The following is a 20,326-nucleotide window of genomic DNA, read 5'->3' as shown; positions in this document are numbered from 1 at the left end:
TCTTTCATCTCCAGTCCATCTTACAAAGAGCTATCAAATTGATCTTCCCAGAATTACACTTTGTTTATACTTCCCCTCTTAAAAAAGACTTCATAGATTTCTTTTTTCTGACATAAGCGGAAAGATATTAAGCTTGACACAGAATACCCCACATAATATGATTCTTCTGGTCTTTTCAGACATACTTCCTCTATACATCCTCACTCCTACCATACATGCTTATTCAACTTGACTTGTCTTTATTCAATGATCACTCACCTTGAGTCAAGGTCCTTGACACTTCTCCATAACTGAAGGAACCACCTCTTACTTCTCCATCTGCTTCCATCCACCAGTGTTCCAAGACCTTTTCCTTCATGACCTTTCCCATTTTAGAGAATCTTGCAGTTTCCCTAGCTGGTTTGCCTCAGTGGTTAGAGTGTCGGCCTGAAGAGTGAAGGGTCTCAGGTTTGATTCCAGTCAAGGGAAGGTACCTTGGTTTCAGGCTAAATTCCAGCAGAGTCACATGCAGGAGACAAATGATTGATGTGTCTCTCTCACATTGATGTTTCTCTCTCTGTGTCTCTCCCTTCCCTTCCACTCTCTCTAAAAATCAATGGAAAAATATCCTTGAGTGAGGATTAACTAATAATTAATAATAATAATAATAATAATAATAATAATCTTGCAGTTAAAAGAAAACCTGGAAATCATTGAGTCCAAGAATTTGCTTCATGGACAAAATATGCTCTGTTAATGGTTACCTAGTTTATGTCTGTGACAGGGAAATTGATACCTAGGCTAAGGTACAGATGTGTCTTATCTCCATATTGCTAGTGTCTGATATATTTTAGAAACATTGCCCATGCTTGAAACATGTTTGCTAAATGAATGAGTAAATGAATGAATGGATGCTTGTTTTTTTCTTAGGGGTGGGGTTAGCAATTTTTTTCTAGAAATGATCATATAGTAAATATATTTGTGGACTTTATGGTCTCTGTCACAACTACTCAACTCTGCTATTGTAGCAGGAAAGCAGACATAAACAATAAATAAATAAAGAACATAAGGAGTGTAGCTAGATTTGGCAGGCTGTAGTTTGTCAGCTCTTGTCTTAATGCAAAACAAGCCATTTTGAGACATATTTTAAGATTCTTCTTCATGTTGCTTCAGATATCTCTAGCTAAAATTGTATTATATTTATTCAGTTATTCTAAAATAATCTGCATGTTTCCCCTGATCATTGTTAATTCCTTCAGCCATTCCTTATATTAACTTAGCCTTTCTCCCAAACTGTGTTCCATTTGTTTGTGGATCTCATAAAATCTAGTATCCAAAACAAAAAGCAATGCTCCATATTGACATGGCAACTGTGAAGTAAAAACAGGATCATTTCCTCCTCTCCTGAATATACTACAGGTGTAATAATAAAGCCTAAGATAGCATTGGTGTGTGAGGGGAGGAGACACAGCACGTTTCCTGTTGATTCATAAGTTTTACTTCAGTTCTATACTCTTGTCTAAACTGTTGTATATTAAGTTGTATTTTGGGAGTAAAAGTGTGGGGGCCAAGTGCAGAATCTCATATTTTTCACTATATTGCTGTCTTATTTTATTTTAAAAGATATTATCAAGGACTGGTTTAAAAGTAATAGAGTGCCTATAATGATCCTCATCCAATACATCATGTTACCTTTAGTTCATCACTCATTTATTTGTTTTATTTTATCTGTTCATGCATACACTCATTCACTCATTCTAACATATTTATTGAATGCTTTCCAAGTGCCCATTACTATGCCCAGCACTGGACACCCAATCGTGAAAAAAAGGGACACACCTCTCTTGCATGGAGCTTATAGCCTGCCTTGATGCCAGGCCAAACAATGAATGAACCATGGGATTCCTAAACAATCAACACAAATTTTACATTGCTTACTATCCCAGATAATCTCCGGGATGTTCCTCACTTGTCCAAAGATAATATTATTGTGGCCCACTGTTCCCCATGTTCCCTGATTTGGTTCTGTCTGATATTTATGATTCTATTTCTCCTCCTTTATATTTCCATTTAAATCTTATTTTCCCAAATATTCCTTCTGGTTCCCCTTCGGGAACATTGGCTTGGATTCACCTATCACCTGTCCTTGATTTGGACAACCTCAACTTGTACACCCTTCCTGTTCTAACTTTCTTTTTGCGATTTAACTTGTAATTAAAGTCAAGAGAAAATTCTGCCCAGAAACAGATAACCAGTTGGAGCCACAGGGTAGACCAAGCCTGGCCTCCTGATTTATTATCCAGTGTTTTCTTATCCACACCACCCTGCCTCCCCAAAGTGGAAGATATGCATGATTTTAAATTAGTTAGCACAGGCTACTCTAGGCCTATCAATATAGGATTTCACCCAACAAACAGAACAAACAAACAAACATTGAACTTACTCTCTTGTAAGTACCACCTCAGTAGTCCTCATAAACTGCCTTTTCATCTCCAAACCATTACTCTGGCTCTATGCCAACACCAGTTTATTCAGAATTTACCCTGAAAATTATGACATTGCCCAACCTCTCTGTTATTTAATTTTAAAATGTTCTTTAAAAATACATCAAAATGAAATTTTTAAAACATCACTCTGGTAAGATCTATCCTGAAGAGAACCTTGTGTCACAAAGTTAATCTGATGCCTGTATATGTCAGTCTTTATCTTTTTGTTGGTCTGCTTTTTGAGCTGTACCATTGAAATGTTAACTGTAGTATACCAGTAACTTACTGTACACTCAGTCACTGGGCTACACCAGTTCTGAGTGTCATGTACAAAAATTAACTCTCTTTCCTGAACCTGAAAATATTACTGACTAGAAACTGGGGAGCCATTTGCTGATGCCAAATATACTGCTGTTAAAAGTCCAAGCTCCTTGGGAGTAGGTCATGGACACCTTTGTAGCTTTCACAACTCCAATTATAATAATGAATGAACTGATGTAAACCTGTGTTGCATTCTTTGTGAAGTTTACAGGTTTACATGTAAACTCTGCTGAGGAAAAATAAATGACCTAAGAATAAATTTAGGAAGCCTGATCCCTCCGGAGGTGAATGATGTACAGCTCTACCCAGAGGTGGACAATTTTCTCATGAAGGTTTTTCTGGTGGTCCATACCTTAAAGCTTACTGAGTAGATTACACCGTGGAAAGCTTCCTATGTCTTGGTGGGAACTCCTGTCCATTAGCTTCGTGATTCCTTTGAAGTGTTTCCCATATTTTTTTGCTTTGTTTTATTGACCCACGTCTCTACATGGGACATACAATGCAGCTTCTGTCGGCAGGTCCTGTCCTAGTTTCCACCAGTTGGAACCTTTTACATCCATCTGATGTTAAGAACTTCTCAAAAACCCTCTCTCCCCAAATGGTTTAAATAACCCTTTGACAAGTAAAAGATAAAACTAAAGCTAGTAAGCTCTTTCTCAATGTGTAGCAACCATTTTTTGCCTCGGTGTGCCTAGGTTAGATATGTTTCTTGGAATTTTCTTATCTTAGTTTTCTGCCAGAGGAATTTTATCTAACACCTTGTGTTTATCACATGAAGTCCTTAATTCAGTATAGTGGTGGGATAACATCACTAAACTAATGATGCTACATATGTTTAAATAGAAAAGCATAATGATGTGACCCAGAGTTAAGAGCTGGTAAATGAAACAAAGGAACGGGGGATGTAGAATTTCTTCAGGAACAGAATGAAGAGGTACAATGATTTCCAGAAAAGAGTCTAGAGACAGGCGGTTACCACTTAGCTGACTGTTCACTGGTTGTAAAATCCTAACAGCATTCTCTCAACATTGCATGGAATTAGGTAACTTCTATGTTCTTATTCTAAAGACTGCCTGAAGAAATATTTTACTGGGCTGTAAATTGTTCTGACTGCATTTCACGCCTGATAAAATTCTTACATTTATGGTAGAAAATTTAAGTCCTTGTTCTGTAACTAATCTTGTAAGTTTTCTGAAACAGAGGTCTTAAATTTTTTTCATAGAAAATGGCATGATTAAAAGTATCATTTTGTACTTAGAAAATATGCTAGCATAATTAGAGATTGTTGTCAAACTAACCTTGAAATTAATTTTGAGATATATTTTAGGACATATATTTTAATGTAATATTATAAATTGTTATGTATGTGTAGTTAAAGCCTACTGATTTATATCAGTCTGTATTTCAAGAGGTATAAATACATTAGTCTAATGTTCCAGTGGCAATATAATTGTAGATATTGTATAACACTGTAGAATGTTTTCTGACTTACAGGCTTAAACATATCATTATTGACTGCTTATGCCTAGACAAAAAATATGTTTAAAATTAGAATAAATTGTTCTTTATGGGAGACAGGAAGATATGATGGCTAGGATGTGGACTCAGAGTCACTCATATCTGTGTTCAATTCTCAGCTTCATGACTTCTGAACTTTGTAATCTTGCTTTAGGTCAATTTTTGTGGGAAACTGATTCTGAAATAGAATATTTTATACAGGAAGTTTGTTGGGAGTGTGCTTGGGATCAATATGGTTATAGATGTCCCAAATAGAGAAAAGAAGGTCTGGCCATTGTACCCCTACACTGCTCAGTCATTCTACATGAGCTGCCTGTGGGAGGGTGAATACCCTGGGGGAAGGCAGTTCTCTTTGGTGGAAGAAGGAAAACTCCCAGAGGAGTCAGCCGGGAGCCATTGGAAGCCAACACTTTGGGCAGCTGGGAACAGCTTCTTCAGGATTCTAGTAGGTCACCTTTTCTGACAAAACCTCTGAGAGGAAGATCAATGGGAATACAGCCGCCTGCCAGTGAAGCTAGTCTCAGTGCCTCAACTGATACCTATTGTTTCTCTATTGTCTTGCCTCTTGTACTGCCTATTCTAGAATTCCCTCATCCTTGGCCTGCACCACTATTGATCTATGTGGCCTGCCTTGTGTGGTGGCACAGACTATTAATGATAAGCCTTAAATGTGCTGCACCATTTCTTTCTTAGGCCAAGACTTCTGTATTTATCCATTTGCTATAAAAAATAGATGGGAGGCCCAGCGGGCATGGCTCCGCGGTTGAGCATCGACTTATGAACCAGGAGGTCACGGTTCAATTCCTGGTCAGGGCACATGCCTGGGTTGTGGGCTCAATCCCCAGTGGGGCGTGCAGGAGGCAGCCAGTCAGTGATTCTCTGTCATCATTGATGTTTCTATCTCTCTCTTCCTCTCCCTTCCTCTTTGAAATCAATAAAAATATATTTTGAAAAGTAGATGGGAAAATGCTGAGGGATGCCCCAGGAATCTCCTGGGTAATAGAAGTTCTCCCCTGCCCTCATTGTGTGACAGCAGCTCTACCTCTTCCCAATGTTCATTCAATTACCCAAGCCAATATGATGACTCCTCTCCCTGCTATCACTCTCCTGGCACAAGGAGCCCAAAGATATTGGATGTAAGACACATCTTAAAGTCTAATGAGCTCCCTACTGTGTCCTCTTATGGTAGTATTCTCCTTCTGAAATCCGGGATTTCTAGATCCACAAAACCTAAATTTGTGGGAACAGGTAGCACAAATTCCTCAATTAGGTTACTGGGAATGATGCTAAGTTCAACCACTCCGACTTCCTTTCCTTGGTTCCTAGACCAATGTATTCTATCAGTTGGGGATGCAGTACTAGAATATGGTCATTGATTTAGAGTGTTTACCACATACTTTATCTGGCACCCCATCATTGCAGTGTATCATCTCCCAGCTGTGGCTTCAGCTGTTCCTTTAAAAGGCTGTTCCATCAATCTATCAGACCAGCAGCTTTGGGGTCATGTAGTATGTATTGGGATGAATGGATCTCATGATTATGCTGAATTCTAAGGTATTTCCATTGGTTTGAGCTGATAATATGCATATAGTGTCCAGATGAATCAAACACTCTGTAGGCTTTCAGATCATGACGCTGAACAAGGCTGTGCAGGCAAATAAGCAAACCCTTATTTGGAATCTGTTCCAGTTCTAGTCAAAATGAATCACTGGTTCTTCTAAGGTGGAAGAGGTTCAATGTCACAATCAGCTGTCCATCAAGTGGCTGATTGATCTCCCCACAAAATAGTGCTGAAACTGAGGCTCAGCATTGGTTCCTGTTCCCATCAGGTTGGACAGCTCATCAGCCTCATCAGATATATATATGAAATAGCTGGGTCTGACTGAAAGGGTGAAGGGGGCTATTCTAAAGCTTTCAAAATATGAAGGGGGAAAATGGAACTTCTTGGGGAGGGTATTAGAAACATAGTGAAGCCGAAAGAGTGACCAAGAACAGATCCTATAAGCTATTCTCAAACTGCGTAAGATGGTAAGCCAGTGGTTTAAAAGTAGTCTACTAAAACTCACTAATTTATACATTTTTGTTCTTACATTTTTTTAATTTCTTTTTTGTTTGCTCTTAGTTCCTGAGATTTTTTAAAATCTTAGTTCATTTTTCTTTATGAAACTGGTAAATTTGCCAAATTAAAAGAACACAGGCCAACTTGGAAAGCTTGTGTGAAAAATTACTCCACTGCGGCTCATTTTTCTTATTTATAAAATCAAAATGAAAATACCTGTCTTACAGAGTTATGCGATTTTTCTAAGTAAATAAAGTACTTGTATATGATAGATGCTCAATCCTGGCTTCATAATATTAAAAATAACATTCTAAACCCTCATTGCTGAGCTAAGGAGGAAAGGAGAGGGTCGGAGAGATCTGACAAAGTGGAAGTAAGGCAGGCAGGTGAGATAGATGCCTTCCCATCCTGCCTAGGGCTCACCTAATAATAGGTCCCAGTGGTTGACTTGGGTTGTATTTGTATGTGTTTGTTTTCTTTTTGAAATAGCATGATATCCATGGGTTTATTTTTGGGTGTCCTTGATTCTTTCACATATTCAAAAAATTGTTTTCTGCTTATCAAAAAAAAAAATGCATGCTTACTGTAAACATTTGGATTATTGGGTATTCATTTATCCTGGGGGACAAGTATTCTTCTCAAACTATTACAAAAAGATAACTACTTTAAGTATTTGTGTTGTTTTTTCTTAAATATTTTTATTGAATTTTTTTTTGAGAGAGAGAGGAAAGGAGAGGGAAAGAAAGATAAAAACATCAATGTAAGAGCAAAACATTGATTGACTGCCTCCTGCACACCCCCTACCTGAGGTCAATTGGCAACCCAGGCATATGCCCTGATCAGGAACCAAACTGCCAATCTTTTGGTGCTCAGGATGATGCCCAACCAATTGAGACCACCAGCCAGGGCCACTACATTAAGTATTTGGTATCTGTTCTTCTAGATATTTTTCTAGGCAAAAATCAGATATATTTACATAATAATTCATATTTAACAAAAGCAGGTTCATACTTTGCATATTATTTCACAGAAAACTATTTTAATGCCATGGTGTCTCATGGGTATTTTCCCAGGACACAGTATGAACATATGATTTTTAGTAACTTTAGCTTTCTATTGTACCATAAAGTATTTGGTGGATGTTTGGCTACTTCTATAGGCTTTCACTATTTAAAATAATGCTATAATGAATGCTCTCATACTTCTAGCATAAATTCTAGAAGTGGAACCCTTGGATTAGAGGTCATGAAAAAGTTTTAATCGCAATGTATAATGCCAAATTGCATCAAATTTCATTCTGAGTAGAGGTTTTATTCCATTCCGAGAGGTAATGGTAGAAATTTCATCATTAGGAACAAGGGTCACAGCCAAGTATCTCTCTGCCAGGAACAAACCACACTGCTTAGGGACTGAAAAAACACTCTGGTTTCAGAAAAGAGAGATTGTGGTTGAATCAGCTCACTAAGTGTGCACTGAGCCAGTGACTTAAATAGAGGCTTTTAACAATGAGCTCATAGACAGAGCTGGGTTTAAACCTCGACTCTGTTATTTACTAGCTGTGTGATGTTAGGCAAATTACTCAATTTTTCTGAGCCTCATAAAATTGGAATAATAATATGACTTACCTTAGGTGGTATACTAGTATAGATGAAGTGAGAAACATGTAATTGACATATACCTGTAGGTAATACGTATATGTGTCATATACATGTCATCCTGATTGTTGTGCCTGACGTATAGCAAATATCAGCTGCTATTATTATGCTTTTCCAGAATACATATCTGAGATCCCAACAGGGTGTTTTATTTCAGTGTTTTCCTCTGACCTCCTCATTCCTCAAAGAGAACAATGGCTAGAAAACATTGGTTGGGTAAATACTGCATTATCATAATTACAATTTCCCTGAGAAAAGTGGCTTGCCGTTTGAATATTCAGCATCATAATTACAATTTCCATAAGGAATGTAGAACAGTTATTATAAACAAGACAATAATCACTTTGTCCATAAGGGAGAACAGATTATTGGGGGAGCAAGGAGGGAGCAGAAGCAAAAGCTTGTGTTCTAATCAGCATTCAAGAGTAGACAGATCCTGAGAATAAATTATAGCAGCCTCTTAGAATACTCTTGTCTGAAGTTAGTGAAAAATCTTATCATGATGGAAATATCCCTGGGTTGATTAAGTGCTGCCTATATAATTTTTCTTTATGTATAATTTAGTTTTATCATTTTTATTAAACATCCCCTCTGTACCTCTACTCATTGTCATTCATAATGGCTGTGTGCCCAATAAATTTTAAAAAGCAAACTATCACAAAGTACAAAAAGCACAAAATATTTGAAAAAACAGTTTAGCGGGCGATGTTTCATCAGGGTGTTTTTCTCTCCACAGTTAAATGTCTCCTTTGTCAAGGGAAAATGGATAAAGGTGTGTGTGGTTTTTATTTTAATGTTCTTTTAACTGTGTTGCCTTAATTGGCTTTCACTTAAATTTTCTTCTTCTTTCTGTCTTTTCACATTTCTTTAGGTGAGATGAGCAAAACAGAAGGCAGCTTTCAAGGTTGGTACTTTTCATGATTTTTAAAGCTTCTCATTAATATGAAACAGAGTATGAAAGGAGCAGAGCAAAATATGTCCTCAGCTTTTCACAGACAGTGGTTAGAGGACATTGTGTTTTATTTTCCTCACTTGTGGGTGGAAAAGTACAACATTGATTATAACAGAATGCAATATAACTGTCAACTAGAATACCTCATTTACTCCGTGGCAAAACTGTGAAGTTGGGAATATTCAATATTATTTTACTTCGTCCATCACTCATTCATCATTCCATCCGTCCACCATTCATATTTTTTTCAGTTCATATGTATTGCACACATACTGTGTGCAAGGCCCTCTCACCTGACTTTCCCCTCTTCATGCTTTTTTTTGGCTGACCTTCACTATGTTCCCTATCCCACCCCTGTTCCCACCCCTTCTTGCTGTCTCTGAAAATGAACCTTCACCAATCATCACAGGTCTTCACTTTTACTTGCCGTATCTGATAACTGAGCTGTGCTTCCACAACATTGCTCAGCTGATATGGGTTCAGCTATGTCTACTCCCAAATAATTGAGGCAAAGAGAAAAGCGTCAGTGTGATTATAAGGAAATGACTCTTCTCTCTATAATAATGAACGGTGTAATGTCTTTCACTTTTGTGTACTATGCATTACTGTATAGAGATTACGATCACATTGTATAGTAGTATATTTAGATACAGTAATCTATAACATCAGTTACCCTTCCTCAGAATCCTAGCATACAGGTCTTCTTTACCTGTACCTTTTAAGCAATCTTAAGACTTTCTCATCAAGCATAGGCTTGCTATTATTATAAATTTTAAAATAAGCAAAGCATTTCAGACACACATGAAATGGCTCCTTGAATGAAAGTCATGGGTGGACTCAAATGTGTTATGGGAGCTATTAAATGGAAATTAACAACAGAGTACTCCTTATACTAACTTAAGGTCAATAAATATTGCTTTCATTGGGAGGGCTGTTTTGTTCTCTTATTCTAATGTCATAATTATGCTTACTTTCAAAAGGCTTATTCAGTTTTCTTACTATCTTTGATTTTCTCCAATGCATTTTTTAAAAAATAAAGTATTGAAGTCCTCAACAGGAAATTCTGCTACCAGAGGTGTTTTTAGAAATATAACTGTCATAACTGGGAAGGGACTCTAGTGTTTGTCTGCCAATCTAGTTTAATTTTACTAATTCAATCGAATCTAGTCCAGATAATCGCAGTCATCTATCTATTTGATTATAACACTCACAGGGAAGCAGGGAGCAGAGGTTGAGTAATTAGGCTCTAGAATCAAATTGACAGAATTTGAATCTTGTTTACTTATCTAGTATTTGTTTGTTGGGTCAGCATATTAACATCTCCAATCTTTGATTTCCTCAGTTGCAAAAGGAGAGAAGTAAGAGGACTTGCCTCATAAGGTCGTTGGGGAATAAGATGAAGTATTTACCAATAACTTTGGCATATTATAGAAAAGCAATGAATGATAATTGCCATTATTATTACTTTGCTATTATTACTGTTATTGTAAAGCATTGTTGTTAGAAGCAGGTAACATCTTCCCTGCAATATCCTTCTCTCATGGACTTGATCTTTGATACTTCACCATCAGGTAGCTATTATGTGGTAAGATTTTGTTCCATGTGATATATAGATAGATAATCTATATCCATCAAATTGTCTATCAAACTATGACATTGCATCATAGAAAACTGCATCTACATTTTTTCTGAATATAGAATTTTGATTACTATCACCAAGGTGAGGGAAATGAGTGGTTTGAGTGATTACTAAGAAGAGTAAAAATGGATCAGGAGTAGCAAGGAGGGAGTCGGTGGACAGAGAGGCTTGGTGCCAACTTTCCAACCAGCTCAGACAGAATCTAGCATTGTCTATGCCTTTGTGGGCAGAGCCCCTTTGTTCGTGGTGATGTGAGGACCAGAGATGGAGGCGAGGCTGCAGACTGGTGGGTGAGAGGAAACCTTCAGGAAAGGTGGGAGCCATGCTCTGTGGGAGGAGAGCGATAGGAAATCTGAAGGGCAGGCGGGAGAGCAGTGTGCGGGGTCGGAACTCAAGTCTCTCCCTTGGCAAGATCTGTAGAGTGTTGTGGGTGTGTATCGTCCACGTGTTTCAGAGTAGATGAGTAAAGACAGTCCTCCCTCAGCTGAGACTGGTCAGTGGCCTCAGCCCCGGTCATCAATATGCAAAGGCCGTCCAGCAGCAGCCTCCCGGTGCTGGAGCTTACAGTGAGCCCAAAAGCCAGGGATCCGAGTGAAAACACCCCATTCTGTCTGACTTCCCTGAGGGAGGCACCGCCCCTCCGCAGCCCACGAGGTTGATGATACGAGGAAGCAAGCCTTGCCAGCCTCACATACAGGCCCCTGGACTCATGTTGCTATCGTCCCAGACAAATACTTGTGAAACGCACGTGAAACGCAGACTTTATACCGGGCAGCAATCCTCTCTGATGCAATGTAGAAAATGACACTTGTAAGTTGAGGTCTTAGAAATTGCCAGGTATGTAATAACCTAATTACAACAGGATAGTACTAAACATTTTTAACCTGACTTCCGAGACAGCAAGATTCACAACTGAATTTATACATAAACATGTCTGGCTGAAGGGCTTGCAACTCTGCAGTGACCAGGGTTCTCATCCGGAAGGGTCTGAACATCACTGGATTGAAGTGGAATTATGGTCTCCACACTGTTCCACAGATAAATGGAAAGCTTCATTATCTCCCAGCCTGAGAAAGTATGGTGGTGAAGATAAATTAACAGAAAAAGAAAATCTTGATGGCTCCTGACCCACCTCCAAGAAATACTTAAATATGCCTGTGACACTCAGTTTATCCCTACAATGTACATGGGTACTTTACGCGCCAGCGTGCACGTGTGTATGTGTGTGTGTGTGTGTGTGTGTGTGTGTGTATGCTCTATATAGATGTTTTTGATGGCTTGTGTTAGCCACCCTGGGTACACTCAGGCCCTTATCATGAAAGGATATATCAGTTACAGATTTTTATATTTAAAAAATATTTCATCTGGTCAAGGGCATGTACCTTGGTTGCGGGCACATCCCCAGTAGGGGGTGTGCAAGAGGCAGCTGATCGATGATTCTCTCTCATCGATGTTTCTAACTCTCTATCCCTCTCTCTTCCTCTCTGTAAAAAATCAATAAAATATATTTTTAAAAAAATAAAATAAATAAAAAAAATATTTCAACTATTATTCATTTTAAGTTTCTTTTTCTTCAAATAATGAAATTCAAGCCCACAGAGGTTAAGCAAACTATCCAAAGCCACGGGGTTCACTAGAGACCAAATGAGACCACAATCCCACTGTCTAACTCCCTCCTTGCCTTGGGCCATCTCAGAAGATAGGAAGGTCTTTTATTAGGATGAAAACTTTCTGAAACACTGCATTCTATATCATCCTGTTGCATGAATTTGTTATTTATTACGTCTGTTCAGCACTTCTTAAGTATTCTTATTTCCCAAACTGCACCATGAGTTCCTCTGGGAAGAGCTCATGACTACTATTTCTTTGTATTATTATCATACTAGAGGCCCGGTGCATGAAAATTCATGCACTGGAGGGGGCAGTCCCTCAGTTTGGCCTGCCCCCTCTCACAGTCCGGGAGCCCTCAGGGGCGGGAGGCGACCAGCGATCAGGGGAAGGCGATGTACCCATCACACCTCAGCTGCTGCCACTGCCGGCAGCACAAGCCTTGGCCGGCCCTGGGCGGCTGGGCAGCTGCCATCCGAGGCTTGCCTGTGCCTCGGCCTGCCCTGCTTCACTGAGCCTCAGTCAGTGGGGGGTTCAGGAGGACCCGAGGCCCCCAGCAGGGCTGAGGGGATTGCAGCGGCAGGCTCATGGAGCGGCCAGGCTTGCCCCTGCTGTGGGCGCCACCATCTTGTGATGGTATGATGGTCAATTTGCATATTACCTCTTTATTATATAGGATTTATAAAGTTCCAAACAAATAGTGTGCAGTTTATTTTGATTCTAAACCTTGTGAAGAACACTGAACCCCTACTTCCCTTTCAGCTCAGCAAGTTGCATTGACGTTCTTTGTATAAGACCCAGAAATCTCTCAAGGTGACTTGAGAGCAAAATGTAGGTTGGGTTTTGTTTTTGGTTTTGGGTTGTTTGCTTGTGGGTTTTTTTGTTTATTTCTGACACTGCTACAGGATTGGAGAAATAATATATCAAAATCAAACTTAGTGCTTGCATATCTGTATATTATATGATGTAAGTGAGGGGGAGATGTTCAAAAAGAAACTTCTCTACGATTTCATTAGCTGGGACTATTTGGGCTTAATGACTTGCAAACCATTAGAGAGACTGGTGAGAAGAGAGAATGCCTATTGAAAATATGAATGTATCTTTGGGTAGATAGCAAGGAGGGCCCAGAGGTTAAATATTGGAATGAATGGGTTCAATTTTTTTAAGTAAAGAAGAAAGGTTACAAATGAGAAAACGAATTTTCCTTTTATTATGGATTCTAAATCCAATTTCCTTTAGTCCTTCCTGTGTATTTGAAAATCAAATGTAGCTCTTATTTCCATGTCAGAGCTGTTTAATATTTTCACACTGGGAGGGTTGTGTTTAAATTTGAGTACCACACATTTGGAAGGCTATACACAACCTATTTTGCCCTGCTTCTGTGTAGAGTGTCATACAAAGCAGCTCAGGTTAGATGATTATTAATTAAAGAGAAATTCCAATATTCATTTAACTCTTTCAAAGATCATTTTGGCACATTCTGCAGGTTTTTCAATGAGAAAAATTTTAAAATAAGGTAGTTTGTGGAAATGTTAGTAAATCTTGTCCCAGCCATATGTATTCTACATACATACATGTACAATAATGAGGATGGTGATGGACTCAAAGTTATGCTCTTGGTGGAAGAGTTGGGCAGAGGCAGCAAGATAGTGGACAGAGCAATGGATTCACTTCTAGTTGAATCAGGAGATGAGTCAGATGATTATTATTAGCCTATTACTATATTATTATAGCAATACCTGGCTTTTTAAATTATGAAGCTATATTACCTTGATAGAAATAAATGCTAAGTTTAAATGTATTTTTAATATAAACACTTTTGCAATTTACTCTAGTTAAAATCTTGGCCTTACCACTTACTTAGGAAAATAATTTTTTTTTCTTTTTTTTTCTGGTTTATTTATTTGTTGAGTTTGATTTTCCTTACAAAGGAGCTATTTTAGGTGCATGAGCCCAGCTTAATGTCTGACACAAAGCAGTGAGTCCTCCACCATCCATTTCAATTTCCCTCTTTGAGGAGCTGAGAAATGTCTGAGCTGCTTGCAAGTATCTGAAGCAGCCTCATGTGGAAGATAGATGTAATTAAGCCTATGGTCCAAGTGATAAGAGAAGCCAGAGGCTCTAGGAAACATACCCAGCTCAGTAAAGAGGAACTTTATTGTAAAGCATAACTGTCCCAAGGCACAGGAGACTTGTGGGTTCTTCTACCGCGTCTTTCAAACATAGGCTGAGGACCGGATAGCAGGGGCGACGTATAGAGAAGATGCTCGCATTGGGCGGTCAGCCAGGTGATGCCAGGTCCTCCTTTCCTGCAGACGGGATGATGCCATGTCCTGTTTCAACTCCAGATACACAGAAACCACTAGGAAGCAGGTGTAGATGTTACTGTAGTGGCTGCAGTGATTATGGGACAGCAACAGGCTGTGACTGCTTTAAGCAGCAAGAGAATGGAAACGTAGAATTATAACACTCCGATCCAAATCTGACCACAGATGTAACGCTGTGGAAAAAGTCAGCGACCCCATAGCAGTGAAAGTGGGTCCTAACATCATCCTGGAAAACAAGGCGCTCTCCTGCGGAAGGGCGGAGTCAGGGCTCCCTTTTCCCCAGGACTCGGTGCTGTCCTGGGACAGCACAGGCAGGCCCTGCCTTGTACACATCCCCTGCTCAGCACACCTGCTTTCTCCTCCTGCGCTAGGCTCACACTAGGTAAATTCCCCACAGGAGGAAGAAGAGGGGAGAAACAAACAAACAAACCATGACAACTGGGAGCTTTGCACTTCCTAGCTCTGTTCATATTTTTTAACTCTGAAGAGGAAGTTGAAGCCCCCCAAAAAGGTGGAGAAACCCTAAACACTCTTCACCTCATAGGGCCTCATCTTTTTATCTTTTTTTTTTTTTTAGAGAGGGAGAGGGAGAGAGAGATAGAAACATGATGAGAGGGAATCATTGATCAGCAGCCTCCTGCACACCCCACACTGGGGATCGGATCAAGCCCACCACCCAGGGATGTGCCCTGTCTGGGAATTGAACTATAACCTCCTGGTTCATAAGTCGATGCTCAACCACTGAGCCACACTGGCCTGGCCTAGGGCCTCATCTTCTTTCTCCCTCCAGTCCCCAGCTGAGCTTTCTCCCAAGTCCTCCAACTGCCTTCCTTCTCCTCACCTGCTACCCCTATATTCAACCCCCACCCAGGCCAGCAGGAAGCCTTTTAGAACAGGGCTGTAGGTGGCTGGTTTTGTTTCATATGATGTTGCAGATTTTCCTTCTGGTCATGGTCCTTGTGTCACTATACATCCTGTCTGAGGGTAGGGACTGCCTCTGTAGCACAGATCCAGCTCTGTAGGCCATATTTCTATTGGCCCTCCAATGCCTAGGCAATTAATTCCAGTTAATTCCACTTACCTTTTCACATTCTGATCCAAGTGACATCTACAAACTCCAGTCTTGATCTTCCCCTGCCAATCTCCCTCTTTCCAGCTACACTAAGCTTTTCACATTCCATAAGAATGTGCCTAACCCTTACCTCCTCTTTGCACACACTGACTATGCAAACGCAAATATCTCTTCCTCCTCTGCGAAATCTTCTCACCCTTCCCTATTCAAATTTAGACACGAATCCCTTTGTGTTTCCGGGGCATCTGACTCATACTTCTATCATAACACTGAACATGTTGTGTTATAATTTACTAGAGGCCCGGTGCACGAAATTTGTGCATGGAGGGAGGGGTGCCCCTAGCCCAGCCTGCACCCTCTCCAATCTGGTACCCCCTGAGGGATGTCTTACTGCCCATTTAGGCCCACCAGGGATCGGGCCTAAATGGGCAGTCGGACATCCCTCTCACAATCCAGGACTGCTGGCTCCCAACTGCTCACCTTTCTGCCTGCCTGATTGCCCCTAACTGCTTATACCTGCCAGCTTGATCACTCCCTAACCACTCCCCTGCCAGCCTGATCGATGCCTAACTGCTCCCCTGCAAGCCCAATTGCCCCTAACTTCCCTCCCCTGCAGGCCTGGTTGCCCCCAACTTCCCTCCCTTGCCAACCTGGTCACCCCTAAATGCCCTCCTATGCCAGCCTGGTCACCACCAACTGCCTTCCCCTGCTGGCCTGGCCACCCCAACTGCCTTCCCCTGCCAGCCCAGTCACCCTTAACTGCTCTCCCTTGCATGCCTGGTCCTCCCCCGCCCCAACTACCCTCCACTGCCAGCCTGGTCACCCCCAACTGCCCTCCCTTGCAGGCCTGGTCCCTCCCAACTGCCCTCCCCTGTCAGCCATCTTGTGGCAGCCATCTTGTGTGTTGGAGTTATGGTCAATTTGCATATTACTCTTTTATTAGATAGGATGTGTTTGTGAGTTTATCTTCCCTACTTGTTTTCTCAAATAAAAGCATCCTCTTCTTTTTGGTATTCACAGTACATAGCATAGTGTTTGATTCACAGGAAGAACCCAATAAATGTTATTGGAATGAATAAAATAAATAAGTAAATGAGTGAGAATATACACTATAGCCTTTGCCATTTAAACAACAGATCTAAATGATTAGTCATTAAATAGAGAAAGCTTCAGTAGGCATCTCGTACATCTGGGCAATTGTCATGTAAAATATTTACTTAGGAGGCAGAAAGATAGTTTCTTTTCCTGTGGAAATATAAAAGAATTTTTGTTCCAAGGAAAATTACATTGAAAATAAAATAACTGTCTACAGTACAAGAGACTAAGTTTATATCTGTGGGGACATTCTCTTGTCTTTTTATATTACAGGAGTGAGCAGGATTTAAACCAAGCAGGCAGTGTGATGATAGTGCCAGACAACTAATAAAGAGGAAGATTAGGGAGTTGTAGAAAATAGCAGGTGCCTTGCCAGATTTCACATCCTAGACGTTAAAGAGAACTAAGTGACGCTATTTCCTGAGGCCCCCCAGGAGTGCTTGATGTCAGCCTCAGCAGCAGGGGGCCATTTGAACTGTGGTATTCATTCTACCTTGTACCCCAGTTAAAAAGCAATATAGAGAAAAAGTAAAGCAAACAGCGGTAGATAGTACTCAGAAAGAGAGGCAGCATCTGAACCAAACCAAACTCTTGCAAAAAGAAGACGTATGTCTAGTCAGTCTCCTAGAATATGTCCTTTGCTCTCAGAGACTAGAACCTCTAATCAATCTCTAATTGTGTTAAGCATCTCTTCAGAGGGAGTCTTCATTTCACAGCCCCCAGGGAGTCTACATTTCAGCCTCTTGGGGAGCTAAAGTTGATACAATTTTAGGATAGAAGAGAAGGGAAGTGGGTGGTATTGCTCCCAGTGACTCCTAGGACCACCAGGGATCGTACCTATCTTTATTTACCCAAAGAGCAAATACACAAAATACTTCACATTTTTGTACCTAATGAACATAATTGCAACAAATATTTCCTTGTTTGAGCTTTGTTAACTAAAAAACAACTCCTACTAGGAGATAAAGGCAGTACTGGAACACAGTGAGCATCTGGGCTAGAAGCATGGAGCCAGGAGACTGCACAGGTCATATGACAGAGAAGGGTCTGGGTTTGGAAAAGAAGAAACATTCCTTAGTGCTGATCATTGTGCTAATGGCTTTGCAAAGAATATATGATTGTATATCTTTGCCTAATGTGAGTAATCTATATATATATAAGCCTAAGCGACTGTCCCACCATTCGCTTGGTTGCTATGACGTGCAATGACCACCGAGGGCAGATGCTCCAATCAGTAGAGGAGGGAGCCCAATTTCTCAGGGAATTGGTTGCTGCTGGAGCACTGTCAGCCCCAAATCTGCTTCACCTGCACCCCAGACCCAGAAAGGAGGGAGCCCAATTCCAGAGTGTGTCATCCAAGAACCACCCTCTCATAATCTGAGACCTCTCAGGGGATGTCGGAGAGCCAGTTTCAGCCCAATCCCCACAGGCCAGGCGGAGGGATCCCACCAGTGCATGAATGTGTGCACCAGGCCTCTAGTATTTTAATAAAAATATCAGTGTGGATAGCATAAAAAAGAATCATAGATAAATCTGAACCTATATATAAGGCATTAGTATCTATAGACAAGTTTTCAGTTTATACCAAAAAAAACAAAAAAAAAACAAAAAACAACTCAAACAGCATATCATATAATGTTGAACTCACTTTCACTTTCAGTTCTTACTTAGGCTTGGGAGCCAAATCCAGGAATATATATATATATATATATATATATATATATATATATATATATATATATATAATTGATTTTTACAGAGAGGAAGGAAGATAGAGAGTTAGAAACATTGATGAGAGAGAAATATTGATCAGCTGCCTCCTGCATGCCCCCTACTGGGAATCAAGCCCACAACTATGGTACATGCCTTTGACCAGAATCAAACCTAGGACACTTCAGTCCACGGGCTGATGCTCTATCCACTGAGCCAAACCGGTTTGGGCGAATCTACATTCTTTATAGAAAAGCTGAGCTTACAAAAGGGAGCAAAACTTCCCAAGCCTTGAACATCTTTATGGAAAGCATTGCCTCATATATCTCACTCACATTCTAATTATTGTATAATACAATATTTTAGAAGTGTTCATCTGCTTCAATCTACACAAAAACAATGTCAACCTCCAAGACATCCAATGAACGTAGAACAGAAGTCTCAGAAATTGATCCTAGAGACAATAGTAGGAATTATTTCAATGTCCAGTTTGTCAGAAATGAAGTATTTCTTCCGGATGAGCACATCCACCTAGCATTGTCGAACTGGTGAGTGCTAGTGAACCCACTGATTGGTGGGGATGATGAACCTGAGCCTGTGAGAGGACAAATAACAAGAAAGCCCTGGTGTCCCACCTTTTCCAACTGGCGGTGCTGTCTGAGTTTCTTCATATTTCTCAAGAAAACCAAACCTCTGTCAGTGTGGCTGTTACGTGAAGGTGTGTTATTGGGAACCAAAGACACTCGAGGTCTGTCCTGGATTGGCTCAAACTGAATTACCTCCAGCAGAGGGACTGTGCACTGCCCCTTCCTGGTAAGCACTTGCTGATTCGGCCTGGTTTCCTGGTTTTCTCATGTATTGTTCCTCCCCTCCATTTTCCCACCCTTCCTTTGATTCTCCTCCTCAAAGGACTGTTGCTTATGTTTCACGGTTATTTCTCTTACTTATCTGAGAGGCAGCAGAGCATGGGCTCTGGAGATGAACTATCTGGGACTTTATCCCAGTTTTTTTCATTAATTGTCTTTGGACAAGTTGCTTAAAAATCTCTAAGCTTGAGTTTTCTTGTCCATAAAATAGGGGATACATCCTAAGTGTTTCGTGAATATTATCACTATAATTATATGATGATGCTGACATAGGCTTAGAGATGGGAAGTGAGTTCCAAACTGCTTGAGTTTCTCTACACTGTGACCTTATGCATAAGCAATTCACTTGGGTTCTGACTTAGGAAATGAAAAGGCAACAGACATTTCTTCTCTTGCTCTGGTGCTGGGGAAAATAGAACCAAATTAATGTTGTCAGAATAAAGAAAAAATACCTTTCAAAACACTTTTATTTACATCTTAGCTGCTAAAAACTTAGAGTACAATTCAAAGATAAGTGACTTCTTCAGGCTTAGTTCCTCTGGTTCTTCTATTTCTCATTCTTTGTTCTTAGTTTATCTATGACTGTACAGTTTTCATTTATATTTGACTTTTATGTTCCCAGAAGTCCTAGCATTAATCCCTCATCTCTCCCTCCTTCCCTCCCTCTCCAATGTAGAGCATATAGGGGAATAATCCACTTAGTTAATCTATACTGGTTCCCTGGGGACATTTTTAAATTGCATATTCCCACACCCAGCCATAAAGATTCTGATTCTATAGATCAGGGTAGAGCCCCAAATCTGTATTTCTTTAGAAAATACTCTTCATCCAAAAAAACTCAGATTTAGCTGATACTCTGCCACCTTTGAAGAAGTTGTGGCTGTATAGTATATCAGGAAAGATATAGAAATTCATCTGGCTTCTAAAGCAGACCCAATCACTATCTGTGGGACCTTAGAAAATCACTCAACCTACCTAAGATTCAGTTCCTTCATTTTAAAAATATACATTTTTATTGATTTCAGAAAGGAATGGAGAG

General features: G+C 40.1%; 1 protein-coding gene across 13 annotated transcripts in view; it reads left to right on the top strand.

Annotated features, from left to right (window-relative positions):
- Positions 1-20,326, top strand: part of LINGO2 (leucine rich repeat and Ig domain containing 2) — a 1,264,400-nt gene that overhangs the window by 825,970 nt on the left and 418,104 nt on the right. For 12 of the 13 annotated variants that reach the window (XM_079791176.1, XM_079791163.1, XM_079791162.1 and 9 more), the window contains one exon: positions 8,890-8,922. The exons of the other annotated variant lie outside the window; for it this stretch is intronic. The gene's annotated coding sequence lies outside the window, so the exon portion shown is untranslated. The remainder of the gene's footprint in view (positions 1-8,889; positions 8,923-20,326) is intronic. 13 annotated transcript variants of the gene reach the window in all.

Source organism: Cnephaeus nilssonii (assembly GCF_951640355.1).
Source record: "Cnephaeus nilssonii genome assembly, chromosome: 14".
Taxonomy (NCBI): domain Eukaryota; kingdom Metazoa; phylum Chordata; class Mammalia; order Chiroptera; family Vespertilionidae; genus Cnephaeus; species Cnephaeus nilssonii.
The sequence above is the reverse complement of the archived record's forward strand: the minus strand, read 5'-3'. Positions and strand labels throughout refer to the sequence as shown.